Raw genomic sequence first — 14,813 nt, forward strand, 5'->3', positions numbered from 1 at the left:
ATACCTGGCTCTCTATGTAATTCTACCCGAACTCTACCATTGGTGATTTGGGGTAACCCTTTGTCTCGCTTCTCTGCCCTTTCATGAATTGGCTGTTAACTAGAGTTGTTAACTCTTTGGTGCAAAGGATATTTTCCTTTCTGGCTTTTGTACAGTGCACAGCTCGGAGGATCACTGATTGTGGGGGACTTCCAGATGCAACGGCAATATAAATCGTAAACTCATCTGCCTGTTTTCACATAACAGTAACTGGCAACTAGATGTTAGGGGTAGGGAGGCAATAAACGAGACACTGGGAATTTATCACACCTGGTAAATTCAGCAGTCAGATCTCATCCAAACTTGGTTAAACACAAGCAAACAAAAACCTCTGAGGGACGGATGTGTTTTCAGATTCCAAGCCAGTTTTCTAGCGCACTCCTGAATTTCATATCACGGCCTAACAGTGGAAGGGCACTTATCTCACCGCTTATCTTCCTCATGCATCCCTGTATACCTTTCCCAAAGCAGAAAGTGAGTGCTGTTGTCCTGCAGCAGATGAGATGGGCCTGTCTTTGCCCCTCGCGGGCTACGGGGGAGGCCCTCCCTCAGCCCCCTTTCTCAGCAGAGCACCTTCTCTCCGAAAGAGCGCTTTGCCCGTTCTTCTCCCCTGATCCCCAGGCTGATGCCTTGGCCCTCACCTCCTCCCGTATCCATCGATCCCTATTTTTTGTCGCTCCCCCTTCTTCACCAGCCACCCTCAGTGCCCCTCTCCCCCCAACTCACCTCCTTTTCCAACAGCCCATCGCGTCATCTGCTCCCCCCCTCCTCCTTTTCCACAGCACTCCATCTCTCCCCGCTTCCCCAGCTTTCTCAGGCCTCACTCTCTCCCAGTCCCCACCTGCTTCACCAGTCCTGTCACTCCCTCGCTGCCTCATCTTGCTTCTTTTGCCACCAGCTTCCTTCACCCCCATCTTACCCCAGTCACTTCAGCCTCATCTCTCCACCAGCCTCCTGCACCCCCATCTTGTCCCCAGCCACTTCACCTCCATCTTGTCCCCCGTCCCCTCAGCCCCATCTCTCTACCAGCCTCCTTCACCCCCAGCGTGTGCCCGTCCCCTCAGCCCCGTCTCCCCCCTTGTCCCCCACGACCCCCCCACCCAGGGCGGGGGAGCCCGGCCCGGCCCAGCCCATAACGGCTCCCGCACCCCCTCGTCCCCCCCTCACCCCCCCCCCCCCGCTGAAGCGCCAAAGCGCGCGCCAACTCTCGACCCCGCCCCCTCCCCGGCGCCATTGGCCGAGGCCCGGCACGTCCCGCCCCTGCGGTGACCGACAGCCGCCGCGCCAACCACCGGCCGCGCTGGGCGGGACACGCCTCCCGCCCCTCCACCGCTGAGCGGGCGGGGCCCAGCCGTGACGTACGGGGAGAGGGTAGCAACAGTTGCCTCGAGACCCGGCGCGAGGCGCCATAGTGACCGTAGCCCTGGAGACTGTTACTTGCCAACGGGAGCAACACGCAGCCCCGGCGGCCGGAGCCCAGCGCAGCCCGCGGAGCCCGGCGGGGAGGGCAGGTGAGCGGGGGGGCGCGGGGCCGCGGCCGCCCTGCGCGGGGGGCTCGGCTCGGCTCGGCTCGGCGCGGGGCAGCTCGGAGGGACGGGTCCGGCCGCGGGACGGGACGGGCCTGGCCCGGGACGGGGGTCCCGCCCGCTGAGGGGGGCCCAGAGCCGCGCGCGGTGAAGGGGAGGGGGCCGAGACGGCTGTGCGGGGCTCCCCGCCGCCGCGGTCTCCCGGAAGACGTGGGGGGGGGGGCGTCCCGCCCGCGGCGGCGGCGGCCGGGGAACGCCCCGCGGCGGCCCGGGAGAGCCGGCGCGGAGCCTCGGCGCCGCCGCGGCGAAGTGACGGGTCCGGCGCGGCGGGGGAGGCCGCCGCCCGCCTGCCTCGGCTTCGCTGCTCGGCCGCGTGGCGCTGCGGCGGGGGGCTCTCCCGGCAGCCCCCTCGGACGGCGCAACTTCAGGCGTCCGAGTTCTGTGCCTCTTCTCGATACCGAGAATAAAACTCATCCTCTCGCCTGCCGTGTGCTGCTGGTTTGTGTTCCTTCGCGCTCCGGTCGCCTCGGAGGAGGGGAACTGGATACGTCTCTCGGGGATCGGCAGCTCCTCTGATAACTAACTTGCTGTTATTATTTTTTTTCCTCTCCCGAGTCTGAGCATCAGGTTTTGTTCTGTTCAGGCGCAAACCTTGGCAGTCGCAGGAACCCTTAACAAACTCCTTTCGTGATGCTGCTCTTTCTGTTTGCTGTGAGTTTGTAAATGCATGGTGTGAGTGTAAATTAAAAGGGGGAGGGGAACGTTAGCCAACTGCTCGGGCTCCTCTTTAAGAAACTTGTATACCTTTTGTTTTGTCCCTTCTTCCCTGTGTGCCTCAGGCTCTCTTACTAGTCTTCTTAACTGCACGGTTTTGGGGAGGGGGCTTGATTTCAACCCTCTCTTATCCATTTAGTTTTGCAGCACTCTGAAATTCTAGTGTTTTGTTTTTTACTGGTTGTCGTGAAAACTGAAAGAGGACCTATTTTAAAGCATCCATGGGCTATTCTTGACTTGGTTTCTCCTGTTTGTTTTGAATAAAGCATGTTGTGAAATAAGATGCATCTCCTGCTAAAGCAGGATTTTGTGTATGTGCCTATTTCAAGCATGAGTTCCTGCAGCCTGATTAAATCTTTCCATTTGACTTAGATACTAATCTACTGTAGCTTATTTTTTTTTTTTGGTTTTGCTTCTAAAAGAAGCAAATCTTACTTATTAAAGAGTGAAGTGGAATACCTAATAACTCATGGTCTACTTCATATTTTTCATATGTTTGCTCTTGGAATACCCTTAAACTGGTTGTGTTCAGTTTCAGATTCGTTTTTCAGTCCAGACTTTCATCTGCCTCAGTCCAAGCTTTTGAACTCTTTTATCGTGGCTGTGAATCATTTGAGAACAGGCAGGAACTGCTAGTTGTGGGGGGGGTGGGGAGGGGTGGAAATCCAATCTCAAAATATAAGCCTTAAGTTCCCAAAGACTTGGGTCTATGCCTCCCCTAATTGTCTTCCTGCAGCAGTTTTCTTCAGTCTCTTTAAGATTAATTCAATCTTATCTCAAGTGAGTTATTTTAAAGTTATGTGACTAGTGGAGGGCAGGCATATAATTCCCTGCTACAGCCGATGTGGAAGGGAAGGTATCTCAGAAGGACGTATCATGGTGTGGATCAGCCTCTAAAGGTATCTTTCCCTCTCTGTTGAGAGGCTGAATGAGCGAAATTGGACATTTGACTTCTAGATGGCTAAAGTCAGGTGAGAAAAAACACACTCTTAAGACCAAATTGTGGATACTGGGTACCCGACATCAGGATCGGTCTGTAGTGCTCTGTATGTAGTGGCTCCTGGTGTCACTCGTTGTTTCATTTTCACAATCTTTGGTCATGTTAAAAACAAAACAAAAAGAACATGTTTCTTTAATTTTCAATGTTGCTATCCAAAGGGACATGAGATTTATTTACATTTGTTGAGACTTGCTTTTACTTTGCCTTTTGGCATATGCAAATGTGGGCGTATTCTGTTATTTTTGTTTTTGGCCTTTGGAGTTCATGTTCTCAAAGTAGTTTCTGTACCAGCAAGGTTTGGAAATGCTCATCTTTCCAAAGGCAGCTGGGATTCGCATGTAACTAGGATCTTGGCTGTCAGGGTGCGAACACACACGAAAGACGGTGCGAATTGACAGAACTGAAATGTCTTTGTCCCTACTTGCCTTCTGCAAAGCGGGAAGGGTACTGATGAGTTCATGGATGGTGATGGGAGCGTGCAATGCTGCAGAGGAATGGAAGAGCTAGGCCTGTCAAGCTTCGCGCGGGGCTCCCACAGGCATGCCCTGCGCTGCCTTTCCCTGCTGTGGCGTTTGCATCTCGGAAATTCCTGCCGTAGCGCCGTGTCCCTGCGCTGGGGCCCCGTGCGCCAGCTCTGTTCGCGCAAGGGCCCGGCGTCAGGAGCCGTAACGCCGCGCCGCAGCGGGGCACGTGCAACTGGAGAGGATCAAGCCTTTGCAGGCAACTTGCTGGGTGACACGCTCAGGGCTAAAGCCCCGTGCGGCAGATTCTCCCTCCTCACATCACCTGCCCTCTCAAAGAGCGCTGCCTTGACCTTTGTGTACTTGTCACATAAATCGAGGCCCGTCCTCATGAGGTGACTTGGCCAAAGAGTCAACCCTGTTGAGTTGCCCACCGCAGGGATGGGAGGGAGGGAAGGCAAGGGGTCTCCCGTGTCAAGACCGCAAGTGGAGCGAGGTCTGTGGAGAGAGGCAGAGTTAAATTGTGTGTTTAGAGGTGTATGTGTGTATATATATTTTTTTTTTTGCACACAAACATGTACACTAACTATATATGTAGTATGTGTTTATTTGTGTGTATCGGTATGTCCGTGGGCATGTATATGTGTACCTCCACAAAGGTGCATGTGAAAGACATTTTCTGCATACTTTTGCATGCATAAGTTTGAAATGGTAACTTAAGGCCATAATTGGTGAAGTCATGAGCAGCCAGTGGCTCCAGGGAAATCGGCAGACGTTATGTGCCCTTGCTATCCGTTAGGGGCAAATTCTTCAGCTGAAAGTATTCCTCGCCACTAAGTCACCTTTGTTCTTGTTACCCTTCCTGTATCTTTTTGTGACTAAGCGTCTTTGAGGCAGATGTACGTTTAATGTTTCAGTCAGTGGTTAATAAGTGTCGCCTTTTCTAGCTTGATCAAAATAAAATAGATGACTCCAGTCATTCTCTTTAAATAGTCTCATACTTGTAACACCTCGGAGCATTCACAGCTGTTAAGTTTTAATCAGAGCATGTTTTCACTTCAATACAGGCTTATAGACATAGCTGACTGAATGTATTCTAGCATATTTACCTTGTTCAGTTTTCGTACTCAGAATCCAAAAGTGTCCTATGGTGTGCAGAGTCACAGAATAGGGAGGGCAGTGCTGATTCAACAGGCTTATCTTACCACTCAGCTTCTCAGCCAAAGTTTCTGCTGGAGGCTGCTGAGATATATTTAAACCAGTTTTCCCCTTTCCCTCCCTTGAAACGAATGCCAGCGCAGTTAGCGCCTGGACGCCTGCCAGCTGGAGCAAAGTGCTGTCCTGCCCAGCATGCCAGGGCTTGCAGCGGGTGTTAGGAGAGGAGCGTCCAACCTCCCTGTGCGTCGGGCCGTGCAGCTCTGCGACTGGGGATTATGTTTCTGATATTGGAAACACAGGCATGGTTTCTTTCTGTAATCTGTGCTTTGAGACTGGGTATTTTCTCTTATTTGTACTGGCAGTTCCTTATTCCTGCGTTCAAACGGTCACAAATCCACCTTATTGTCTAAGAATGTACTGGCTTTCTCCTGTTGGGCTGTCTCGGTCTGGGTAGCACGTGAGCTAATTATGCCATAAATACATAAACAGACAACAGAATAACTTCTTCAGCACCTTAATACTTGAAGCAAAGAGGAATCCTGTTGTACAGAGCCCTAGCTACAGATAACCACTGTTCCTAACAAAGCAAGCACGGAGAGAACTACTTCAGCGCACATCAGTACGCAAACTGTATTTCCAGTTAGGAAGAAAAAAACTTCAGCTTTGGCTCGTGTTGCTTTTATGAAAAATTGCTATGTTTGCGTTTCACCCGGCTAGTATAATTAGAACAACGTGAAAAAAATCGAAATTTGCATAGTTCAGCTGACTTGTTTCAAAAATATTTAGTTATGTGTACACGTGTGGTTTCATGTCAGTGAATGTAAAAGTTCTCTTTCGCTTCTGTTGATGCTTACTTATGACATAAGGGGGAAAGGCAACATCTATCCAACCTTAAATTTACAAGGAAACTTCTGAAGTAGCGATAAGAAAAGGGAGAGAGAGCAATATTTACTTTTTTCCTCCAGTGTAAGAGTAGTAAGAAGTTTTCCTAACTGCACTTCATAAACTGCTTTTTTTTGTTGATCCAGTGTTATACAGGACTTAAGAACTATGTAAATGCCAAATGAAAAGTAATTTAAAGGCAATAGTTAAGTATGCTTCTTTCTATGTTACTTGATAGAAATCTAATCTAGAATTTATTTTTCTGAGCGTAATAAACGCCCAGGACATCACAGCATAGTACAAATGTGTCATAGCAACTAAGCTTTGAAAGAGACTAACAACTATATGTTGCAAAGAGAGAGGGGTCACAAAATGCTGTGCCGATGATGGCTTTATATAAAACAAGCGTAAAAAAAAATTGTAGCGATTCTTTGTTTTCTTGTTACAAATGAATAGTTTGAAGTAAATCCTCGGTGTCTCTAGGCCAAGAAACTGAAAGAAGGAATAGTTGCGCTGGCTGCGGTTATATTCTGCACTGATGCATCATATGCATCAGCCGCTGCGCTTAGTTCGTTGATGCATGTTATGATTGTTCGGTATCCAGATAATTTCTTCTGTTGGAGATGGTTCTCTGCCTTTATATGTGGGAATGTCTGACTGTATGCGTGGACAACTGACAGCACGTAGCTGTGTGTGTACCGTGATGAAGACTGACAGTTTGAGATGTGCCCTACCTTCTGTGGCTCAGTGGCTTCTTACCCAAATTTCTTTGGGGTAACCCTGCTCTTCTCATTACAAAGAACATACTGGAGGATTGGAACGAATTAGTGGGGGAGGAGGAAGGACTCATGTCTAAAACCTTCCCCCCCTTTCCATGGGAAGCAAGGAACCCCTGTTGTGATCTTCTGAAAGTACACCTGGTGAGACAGCCACAACCAGAAACAAAGCCTCTGTGGGTGCCACCATCTCCCAGGTCTGTATGGGGACCTCTCTGGGCAGCACCAGCTAAGCTGAGAAAAGCATTTTTCTGTTTGCTGCATCTCTGCCCTGAGTTTTGCTACCATAGTTACACGCTGCTGAAGGGGTGTGTTTCCTTTCTGCACCCTTGCCAGCTGACGTTGTTCTGCTGTCAGAAATTTGTAGTATGGGTCAGGATTTCCAAAACGGAGTTTGTTCAGCTGCCATCATAGGAATGGACTTGTAAACGGTGTTGTAATGTGGTGTGCAGCAGCACATCCCCAGGTTTTAGGTCAGGGAGCATGCACAAGCAGGAGGAGACATGCCTCCAGTCCTGCTGCCTCCGCTTTTGAGGCAATGGCAGCAGCTACTCTTGGCGTTATACACGGGTGGAGGAGTTTGCTGTGTGAAATTTTCATTTTCCCCATCTCTTCTAGGGAAGAGGTTCATGGCTGGATTTGTGTTTCTCTTTGAAATATGCGACTTGGTTTTCCTGGTGGGGACCAAACACATGCACGTGTGCCTCACCCATTACTGCAAACACATACACATCTCCTTTGCATACATACTTCGAGTGAGTGAATCCTTGCAAAGTCCACGTGGTGTGAGTGAATCTGGGTGTGAAACAGGATGATGGTTCCATCTCCTGAGTTTTATGAGTGCCCAACTCATTTTGAAGCCCTAAGATGAAATCAATACTGAATCTATGCTGTGATATACCAGTTATTGAGGAGTTAACTTCTGTGAAGCACTGGAATAATATGTTTGTTTTTTCATGGTCAATGCAAGGTAGAGGGCCCCCATTGAACAGAGTGCATAATTAAGGATGTTCCTTCTTCTGGAGATGTCATTATCTCCGACTGACAGGAGACATCAGGGAAGAAGAGAAAAGGGAAAAAGCACGGGTGGAATGATGATAAGCAAACAACTTGAGCATAATAAGCAATTACCTTAGCTGCCACCTGGTTAGTCGTTGTAAGACTATTCTTTAGTATTAGCTTAAAATCCTATGGCCACCATGACAACCGCAGAACTATTGTGGCTAATTTCTGGCTCAAAACATACACCTGATCAAACATTCAACTTGCTTGGGGAATTATATTAGTTGTTCTATTTCATCTAATCCCTGGCAGAGGGTATCTGGCATGCTGGAAATTCAGCAGGTTTTAAAAAAGGAACCTCATGCTGACAGATAACATCCACAACTGCGCTAGATAGGGCAATGTTTTAGAGGGAACTGAAATCTTCATGACTATGAGCATAACTGGGATAGGAGGTTGGGAAGAAAATTCTCATCTGGCATGTTATTCCACAGATAGCCAAGTTTGGATAGATGGGATCATGTTTTGTACGCTCTGTTAGTATTTTGTGTGTGTGAAGGGCAGGGTACTAGGCTGAATAACTGTCTGGCCTCAGCATGACCGTCCTGAAATCACCAAATGTGCGTACGCAACTCTGGGCCTGTGAAGGTCCTGTTTTACTGGTCCATCATGAGCAACTAATATGCTGTGTTTTGTGAATCTTTGAGTTAGACTGGGCTGCCTTTGTGCAGCTGAGCAGGAGACGGTGGGGCACTTTACAGTAAGCTTTTTTCCCTAAAGTGGTGCTACTGTTAGTGGAGAAACCAGGGCACTGGGCATTTAATTTTTGCTTACTATTGATTATGGACAAATCAGCAATTCTACGCCGCTGTAAGCAGTGGCCTGAATATAACGTTGGTTGAAGTTATTCCAGTCACCTTACTTGAATAGGTTATTTATGGCTGTAGAGGAGGGTAGATACATGTCTCTTCTAGAATGACATCTTTTGGAAAAAGGTGTTCCAAGGCATAAACAAGCTAGAAGATCTGAACATGTTGCACAAAGATCTTCTCGTATTATGTTCCTCCCAGGACTGGATTATGTTCCTCCCAGGACTGGATTATGAACAGATTAGAGCTCCCCTACCTTAAGTGAAAGGCCTTTTCCTTCTTTCTTTTCCCTGTTTGGCTTTCTCCGAGACCTGATCCTGAGCTGAACCAGTGCTTGATGATGTGTGGGTTGGATTAGTGCTTCTCGTGCCTGGGATGAGTTCAGAGGGCTTTGGTGGCTGGTATTAGACAACTGCGTTACAGCCTTAAGGAGCTGCTACTCTGTGTGCAGATGAAGCTCCAGGACTGGTTAGCAGGGCACAGGCTGCAGTGACAGCAGAAAATGGCATTCATCTCCCCATCGTCCGGTGGCCGTGGTGGCAGAGGGTTTCACTGCCACCTGAGCACAGAACTGGCTGAGTCTCAACCCGGACAAAGATGGAGAAAGCAGCCTGTCCTTATGCAGCAGTTTATCAGTGCCTCCAGCTGTGGCAGTTTGCTTCTTTTTCAGTATTCAGCCAAACCTTTTTAGCCTCATGCAACCCAGGCTGCAGCTGGACAAGAGAAAGCATTTGTTGAGGTGTGGTTAGATGGACAAACGGTCCCTCTCCCTGCAGCTGGGGGGTTCGCAGGGAACAAGGCTGATGGTCAAGTCTTTTGTCCCATTGGTTCACCCAGTTTTGGGGGCCTGACTGACAAGCAGGCAGTAACCTCATAAATTCTCTTACCTAGACTGTGTTTTTGTTTGAACACAAAATGGAACTTCTGAGTAGCCTCTGATAAGACAAAGATTAACGAAAGCTGGGAGGAAGCGAATTCTGAGATAAGACCAACCTCTCTGTATCGTAGCTATGCTATTGGTAGGTATTGCAACCCCCCTGGTTCTGCGCGAGGATATCTTTCTTCTCTTTCTCTCCCTGCCAGCTGTCCTGTAAGGTGAAGAGGAAAAAAAGGAAAAAAAAAAAAAAATCAACTTCAAATCCATTTCTGGGGTGTGAAGAGTGGGGGTGTGGGGGTAGATGTGAATGAGTGCCCATGGATCAGTGCTGTCTAATTTGTCTTCAGTCTTTGCGTTTAAACAAAATATTGTATGTGCTGTTTAACCCCCCCCCCTTTCTCCCCAGTAGATGAAATGTAGATCTTTTCAAATATTCATGACCTTAAATGACTAGTCATGGGAGGAAGTCTTTCTTTAATAGGTAGATAATAAGAGAAATAATGGCTTCTAGTCACCAAGCTGATCTTCAGAGCTTTCTTCTTCCTAGCAAATATTTATTCTTTTTACTATGATAGATGCACGCCATTGTCCAGAAGACTTGCGCTAGCCAGGGAAGTGAAATATCACTCCCCTCACCCACGTCCCTAAACCCTTGAAGAAGTAGTGGCTTGCCTGCAGGCTACTTGCCCTCCACAATTGTTTCCACATAAACTGCAGATTTCTCTATATTAATTGCCATTCTCCAAAAATGTAAATATAAATTCACTGTTCGTGTTTTAGGCACCAGGTCTGTTACGCTCACCTGCTGAAGCTAATGACCTGCCACACTCTGTCTTGAGCCAGGTGTTGTAACAGTAAAGACTGTTCCTACTCGTAGGTCTAGAGATCTGATGGTGTGAATGTTTTCACTTAGGAATAACATTTGCCGTGATAATTTCATTACCTCCCATATGATTGCTCCCAACTCTGTGATCAGATAATATTTACAAGATAGGAGCCATTGGCAGCTGTAAGCAGTTAAATGGCTAGAACTTCTGCTTGTTATACTCATAAATTTACTTATTTAAATTGCAGAATAGTGTCTTGTATGCTGCAACCATTAGAGATAACTGTGCAAGCTCAGAGTTTTAAGCCCTATAATTAGTGTTTAACACTGTGGTGGAGCATTAGAAATGCTTTTTGCCTTTTACCACTGCCGTTTTTACATCTGCATTCTTCCTAGTCTCGATGCTGGCTGAACCTCAACACTTCATTTTTAAGCAAAAAGTATAGTCAGAATTCCTGGACCGCTTAATAACACATGTGACAGGAAGCTTACCTAGATTCTGAGATTTGTGAGACCTAGTCCAGTATTTAATCTCTCTCGAGGTAGAGGCACTAAGTCAGTAACGCTTCTTTCAGACTTATTCTCTAATACCAGTTCAAAACCATTAATAGTTGTATTTATCGCAGTGCTGAGAAGCCCTAATATAACCTGATAATCCATTATGCTGAGTGCTGTGCAGAAATACAACAGAGCCTGGTCTCTGCCCTGAAGTGTTTACAGTTTTGTTGGACAGGCCGCGGAGAGAAATCATCTTTTGACAAAGATGAGGGTTAATTCTTCTGCGCTGGCAGCGGTGGTTTGTCAGTCACAAATCTGCTTCTGCGGTCTCTATCCAAGACATTCCAGCGTTGTGCTTCATCAGTCGCCTGCTGCTTGATCTTCCTTCTTGTTGAGGGCAACAGCTGTAGATACAGCCTTTCGGTTACTAGGGAAAAGCGCGATGTGTCTTCAAGCGCTGGCTCTAGAAAGTAAAATATCTTTAGGGAAGTTAAGATACATAATCCCATTAGAGATGGATTTCGCTGAGAACCAACACTTTTACCTTCACAGAGGAAATGCGTGCCATATGAGTTGTGTCGGTGCTTAATAAGCAAGCTGCAGGCTCTAATTTTAGAGTTGATTTGAGGGAGTCACTATTCTGATTCTTAATATACTGTGAGGATGCAGCGTGCTCGAGTGTGGGCCAGGCACTGCCTTTCTGTTTATTCCACTGTATCTATTGTCATGGTGGATTACGGCTGAGCTGGGCAGTAGATTGCAGGGTAAATCTCCTTTAAATATCAACTGTGGACCAGGTACTTCCCTGCATCTGCTCCAGGGAGACAGTCACCCATAAAAACATGAGCCACCTCACTAATGCTCAGGGGTTTTCAGGCTGCTGCTGTTGCTCTGTAGGGAAATGCGCTCAGTCTTCCAGCTCCACAGGTACCATGCAAGCTCTGTCTTTGTTTCTCCTTTGCGAAAAGCACTAATCATCAGTTCCTTCCTAAATGAGGACTGAAAGGAGACATTTTAATTTCAGAACATCTGATAGCCTGTGTCTGTCACAATAAAATCTCTTCATATGTTAATTCAAGCCCTGGGGCTCTATCTATATCTGGGTGTGTGTGTATATATATGTATGTATGTATTTGCACATTGTGATATATTGTAGCTCCAAAGGGTATACCGTGTTGAAGGATGTTTCTTCCATGTTTCTGACGTACCTCCTTGCCCAAAGGCTCAGTTCTTGCCGGTGTTTCCCTTGGGAGCAATGTGCTCTCCTGGGGGACTGTTCCCTGAGGCATAAATTAATCTCTGACCTAGCAACTCCCACCTCTTTCTGCTCCTGTCTCCACTTCTGTCCTCTGCTTCAATTGCTCTGTGCCTTCATTTCCCTTTTCCATTAGGGAAAAATTCAATACCTGCCTTTTCCTGGGAGCTAGAGAGGTTGAGATGGGCAGGTTTGTAAGGATTAAGATTTGTAAAGTGCTTTAAAATCCTCAAACAATTGCCGCTTTATTCACGGATCAAAATCACACACACAGACACTTTTCTTGTTTTAAAATAGTGCCAATATTGCTCTGCTTCATGTCCTTTCAGGAGGTTTTGTGCAGACACGCTTGTGCCTTTTATCCGGCCACTGGAGAACAGAGATGCATGCAAGCTCAGCTGCGGCTGCTGGGTGTCCTCGAGAGGAAGTGCTTGATGCTGCTCTTGGCTCCCCTGGATGTGCATGGGAACTGTAATCCATGGGAAGTGCCTGCTCGGTGAATTAAACTCCCCAGTTTGCTCCTAATATAAATTACCAGCTTTCTTCAGAGGGCTGGTGATTTTTTGCCAGGTGCCAGGGTACTAGGAAAGATGCTGAAACGGTGCTCAGAGCCACGTTTTGATCCTAAAGATTTTGCTGGGGGAAAACCTTAGGTCTTGAAACGCTTTGGAGGGAGAGGATGATTGTCTGGGGGATTTCTTGCTGTGACTCCAGTAGCATGATTCTTCACCCTGCCTTACAATTGAAGTGAAAAACGTACATTGTCGAGTGCTTTAAAAAAAGTGAACTTTTGAGCAAAAAGTACTTGGGAGTGTGAACTATAGACGAGCTAGCACTCTGCTCTTCCATGCTGCTCTGTTTGCAGTACCTGATGTGAGAGACAAGATCGTTTCAGTGACACTCCCTCTTTTTGCACGTTTCAAGAGATAGTTTATGCTGTGGATTAAATTTTTCCAGCTGTATTCTAACTTCTTGTCCCTAAAGCTCAAGCTTTTTTTTTTTTTCCCAAAATGCCACCAAATAACTGAATGAATACATCATACATTGTAATCCTTATTCATATTCCCTGAAGAATTGCTTAATACTTTGGTGATGAATCTCTTATTAGTCTATTATTAAGGAATGTTTGCCATTGCTTTCGTTTTGGCAGCTCCTTGGTTCATTTTACATTCTGATGTTGGAGAACAAAACACGTTTCACGCTGTGAAAGCCTCTCCTGATTTCTCCCGACTTTCTTCATATAAGAGGATTGAATTGCATGAGTAGCCAGAACATTATGCAATATTTCTGTTGAAGGGGAAAAGATAGACTATACCTGGATGTATGTCTACTTTACACTTTGGGCTTATGCTCATCCTAGGCTAGTAGTGACTTGGAAGATGGTAATAACTAGTAGCCTGTGGCCTTTATGAAATTTTATACCACCTTCTCCATCAGATTTATGGAAGTTAGTAACTTGCCTCAGAAAATTAAGATTAGAGTTGAGCTTTTTCCAGTGTTTTCCCTGGAAGCATGATTTACCCCAGTCAGCAGTAGCATGTGCTGATGGATGGAAAAATCCAGGGCCAATTAAAAAAAAGATATGCAATAATAGGGTGTAATAGTGTACTAAGGGATTTTAATTTCAAGTTCCCCCCACCCCACCCCTACAAATCCTACCCAGCTGGGTACAGTGGGTTGCCTGTGTTATTCCTTCAAGACAAGAGTGTTGCAAACCTATTTTGGAAGGTAAATTAATCTCTATATTGATCCTGTTTTATGAGTACATAGGAAGAGTGAGCGTTTTCCCACTGCAGAAGCACGTCTGTGCCCAAGAGAACATTATGCGTGCACACACTCACGGGACTGGAGATCAAGGCTAGAGCCCTGATTTTTCTGCTCTTCACAAATAGCTTCAAGCATCCCTGCTGTAGCTGTCTCGAAGAAGACAACAATATCTTTTGTGAATTTAATGTAAATTACTTGTAGTATTCCGTTGAGTCCCTTTCTTGAATTGTATCTGTGAAAGATCCCTCTGTAGCTTTATGGCTATTTTGGAGATTCAGCTAGCAAACTTTTTGGCATATATGGGGGGGGGCCGGGGGTGGGGAAGTGGAGGAATCTTATGTGCGTACTTAGCTGAGCAAAGTGCATTATTACTTCTACTAGAGTACTTCTTGCCTTCTTGCCTGAGTAACATAAGTAAAAAAAAAAAAAATGCAGAGGAGTTGATATTTTCTTTTTGTCTCCCATCTGTAGCTAGTAACATTTCTCCACTAGAGAAAATGAATGTATTATCCTTGGGTTTTTTTTAACACTATTAATGCCTCGGTTATGTGTACGTCTCTGACCTATGCTACTGAAGTATATCTACTCACTCCAGATGTACATCATAGTAAATCATAGTAAATAAGAACAGAAACCAACCCTTATGGTTTGGAAGACTGAACTGGAAATTGAGGATGAACAAAATCTAGTTTTTTGTCTTTGAAACAGGCAGATGGGATCGTTTAATATATTGCTCGCTAAAGTTTATTTTGACTGAAGTCTGATATCAAGTAGCATCCCAAGCAAATATTTAAGAATAAAATACCGTATTGCTGACTTATAACTCTGTTGCTGTTAGCTTAAACTAACTATGGTTATAAAATCATGCGTATTGGCATGAGTTCTGTTAGCAGAGCAGTAATTGTTTGTATAGAGTATTTTAGATCAGTTGTGTTTTCAGCTATTACGTTAATGGAAAGCATGTTTTGACATCTTCCCCTGAGCTCACTGACTAAACTGTCTAGATTTGGAGTTCTATCTGGCTGCCATAAAGAAACTGTCTTTCCTCTCTTCCCCACCCAAATCTATTCTCAGTCCATAAAGGAGCCAGAAAAAGGTTAAAT

The 14,813-nt window shown here is 46.2% G+C and overlaps 1 protein-coding gene across 8 annotated transcripts in view; it reads left to right on the plus strand.

Annotated features, from left to right (window-relative positions):
• Window positions 1-1,392: 1,392 nt before the first annotated feature.
• Window positions 1,393-14,813, plus strand: part of RFX2 (regulatory factor X2) — a 64,950-nt gene continuing 51,529 nt past the window's right edge. For 2 of the 8 annotated variants that reach the window (XM_068919888.1, XM_068919892.1), the window contains exon 1: window positions 1,393-1,550. The gene's annotated coding sequence lies outside the window, so the exon portion shown is untranslated. The remainder of the gene's footprint in view (window positions 1,551-14,813) is intronic. The other 6 variants (XM_068919897.1, XM_068919900.1, XM_068919886.1 and 3 more) reach the window with 5 other exon arrangements.

This window comes from Struthio camelus, chromosome 26 (assembly GCF_040807025.1).
Source record: "Struthio camelus isolate bStrCam1 chromosome 26, bStrCam1.hap1, whole genome shotgun sequence".
NCBI classification, from domain to species: Eukaryota; Metazoa; Chordata; class Aves; order Struthioniformes; family Struthionidae; genus Struthio; species Struthio camelus.